The sequence below is a fragment of the Chondrus crispus genome, genomic scaffold, assembly GCF_000350225.1.
Source record: "Chondrus crispus Stackhouse genomic scaffold, scaffold_113, whole genome shotgun sequence".
NCBI classification, from domain to species: Eukaryota; Rhodophyta; class Florideophyceae; order Gigartinales; family Gigartinaceae; genus Chondrus; species Chondrus crispus.
In genome coordinates, this window is record NW_005178973.1 from 94,313 (window position 1) to 97,580 (window position 3,268).

A 3,268-nucleotide genomic window follows, 5' to 3' on the forward strand; every position below is an offset into this window, starting at 1 on the left:
TGCCCGAGCGCGCGCCCCTCTTCCCCACGCCACGCGTGTAACCGTTTTGCACATGCCCCCCCTCCCCCACTGCCGGGGGACGCAAGCGTTTCTACAGAGTATTACTACTACATTACAGTGCCTGCGTACTACTACTACCACTAGTACTACCTCAATCCTCAGCCCGGACAGTTAAGACAAACGTGGTATGGAACATGGTGTACCGCATCTACCCAAGGGTAGAATGGCCACTGCATTTGCAAAGAGTGTCAGCCATGAACAACACAAACACCATTTCACCAATAACCACATATTAGTAAGGTTGTCCGTAAAGTCACGAAAACGCGTGGGGGCGAGTTTGCTCGGATTTTTTTCAAACAACGCGTATGGCAAAACTCATACCATACCGAAAACTGGGGGCATGTGAGTTTTCCGCGAGTTTCACATCCGCCTCATCACAGCAGTGCCGGTTCGACCCGTCTTGAAGGAAGGAAAACGAGCTGCGTCTTCCGTTCTTTTCATCACCACAAACGAGTCTCAGACTGCACGCGTCGTATCGATATGCGTCATGGACGCCCCTATCGCTTCATCTGCCCAGAGTCCATCAATGGATGAAAGCGCGACAGAATCTGCCACAGATGCCGCCGAAGGAACCGCGAAAGATAGAAGCTTCTAAAACCCCGGTCCTCCCCAAAACGGCCCCCCCTCAGGCTATCAAGAAGACGAAACACACCGCCCTTTCGACTGACAACCTTTCTATCCTTGTGGCGAGCTACAATATTCGCTTCACCGAATATTCACGCGGGTGCACGTGATCCGTCGGGCGGCACAACGATGTACGGTACAGCAGGTACGTTGCTGGAGGTCAGTCTGCAAAAACTCGTGATGGAATTGATTAAATTAATCTCGGGTTTACTTTATGTCCAGCGAGTTTGTGGACAAATGGAAAAAAAACAACGCGTTATTTTATAGACAACCTTCCTGTATTTACCCCACCCCCTTTTGCACAAACTCTGCTACACCACCAACGGGAGAGCGGCAACGGAGATTCGCCCCAGGAGATACGCCATCCTGTACGGTAGTTGGCAAGTTGCTAGCGTTTCCCCCTCACGCTCGGGCACTCTCCTAGCTGTTTCTACTAAAGTGGCAAAAAGGAGCACAAATGCGTCGGGGGGGCATGACGATGGCGTCCCTTTGGGCGTATATCCCGGGCCGAATCTCCGCTGCCGCCCTCATGCCCCCCGACCCATTCATGCTCCTTTTTGCCACCATAGTAGAAACAGCAAGGAGAGTGCCTGAGCGTGAGGGAGAAACGCTAGCATCTTGCCAACTACCGTACAGTCGCCCCTTCTACTTTACTTTTTCCGAATTCATGCACCACCCATGTCTCATTTGCAGGTAGAGAGCCTGCTCTCAAGAGCAGTCTTACTTGCAGCAACGGCACACCCGTTGAAACCAATACCCTACCCACTCAACGTACAAAAACTCCATTTCCATTTCTCACCTCCCCGTCTCTCTCTGTCCACAAGGAATCCAGGAAACCGCTGCAAAGGCCCTCCTTTTTCCCTCATCCCTTTGTTCCACGCCTACCTAGAGTGTGCACGAAAGCTGCAACGCATAAAAGGGCACAGCGGGCACAGTGCAATGTGAACAAAAAAGGTCAAAGAAACGCCCCCACATCCCCACATACTGTACCTCACCCCGCGCCGCTTTAACTTCTTTACCGTCACGCCCTAAAGATTCACCAACGCCATCCAAGCTACTGAAACCTTCAAAGGGCACTGTATTGGTCCTACCAGCGCCTCCAATTTGCCTCTGGAAAATGAGTAGATGAGTGTTCACATCGTGATCTTGCTTCCAGTGGGAGCTTGACACTATTCTAATACCGCCACCCATGCGTGTAGCAGGAAAAAATCTACTTTCCTGGTTTAGCAGACACTAGCCCCCCAACCCAACGTCACTTTTGACACCCCATATGTCCCTTTTACTCGCTCAGTCGCTGTCATTAACGACCGTCCCCCGAGGATACCGTCTCGCAGCTCCTGCACATTCGGAACAACTAAATCATGCACTCAAAAGCAACTCAGCCATGCATCATTCGGTCGAGTGTCGTCACCATCACTCTCCCTCGTGCCTCTAGCTTCTTATTCCTCCCTTAGCTGTTCCAGGTCGGACTTTATATATTTCACGAGTGTAGTTTCGTCTATGTAATTACAGTATACACGACATCATGACTCCTGCGAAAAAGTTCGCTTCTGATCCCCCGCAATCACTGGTAAAACATGAACGACAAACACAGAAACAAAACTATCCGGCATCTGAGACATACTGAATCTGCTCGACATGTACTCCAACAAGGCTTGAAATCTCTGTCCAAAACACCAAACTTTACACTTCTCTCTCACTTTCTTCAATCGTTGTTTTGCAGTAACCGTTCCATTTATGTCCTGTCAAAAGATTCCTGCTCCTACCCAGTAGTTTTGTCATGTCGTCTTAAACACAAGCAAGGATTAGTCGGAGTTCTATCCATATTCTATCATCATTTTCTGCGTCTCTGGCGACTAGTTTTTATTCATTACTTCTCTACCACCTACCGCGTATGCTGCCGTGTATTCTGCCGTATCTTGGTATATGTTTTAGAGAAAAAAGAGGGATATACCGTTCTGCTACAGAGATTCCTAGTGACGGGTTGCCTGTATTTTCCATTTCCCAACCTCTTGGATGCATTCAATTGCCACCGGCAGCCCCCTAGGCAGCCCCTAGGATATCGCAGCATCTTAAGAGCCTAGGGCAATTCAAACACGGGTTGGATTATATGGCGTTCCTTTTGCCTCAGATAAAATACTGTTCTGTGGTGAGTCGAAAAAAGTTGCCGCGTGTGCGGGAACGAGTGTCGCATACGGCAGTATAGATACAGGCCTCAGCAACAGACTGAGTGGGTGGATATCGCAATGCACACACCGACGGTATCAAAGTGTCCGTGGGTCATGAAGTGCTCATGCTGCACATAAACATGTACGCATTTGTCAGTTATAACGGAAAAGTCACAATGCTATTGTAGAGAATAAAAGCAAGGGCAATCGCAACATCAAAGATAGGGACAGGGACAGCGTTCAAGCATTTTTTCTTTGTGCTCTCTGACTTGATCGTATATTAGGGCTTCATCAATTGAGTAATCGTATCAGCCGTGGATCCCATAGCTGCACAGTAGTCAGCGGGTGTGATGGCCATCCAATAATTAAGTCGTTCACATAAAAATAAAAAATAAAAAATAAAAGAGTCCGTTCCC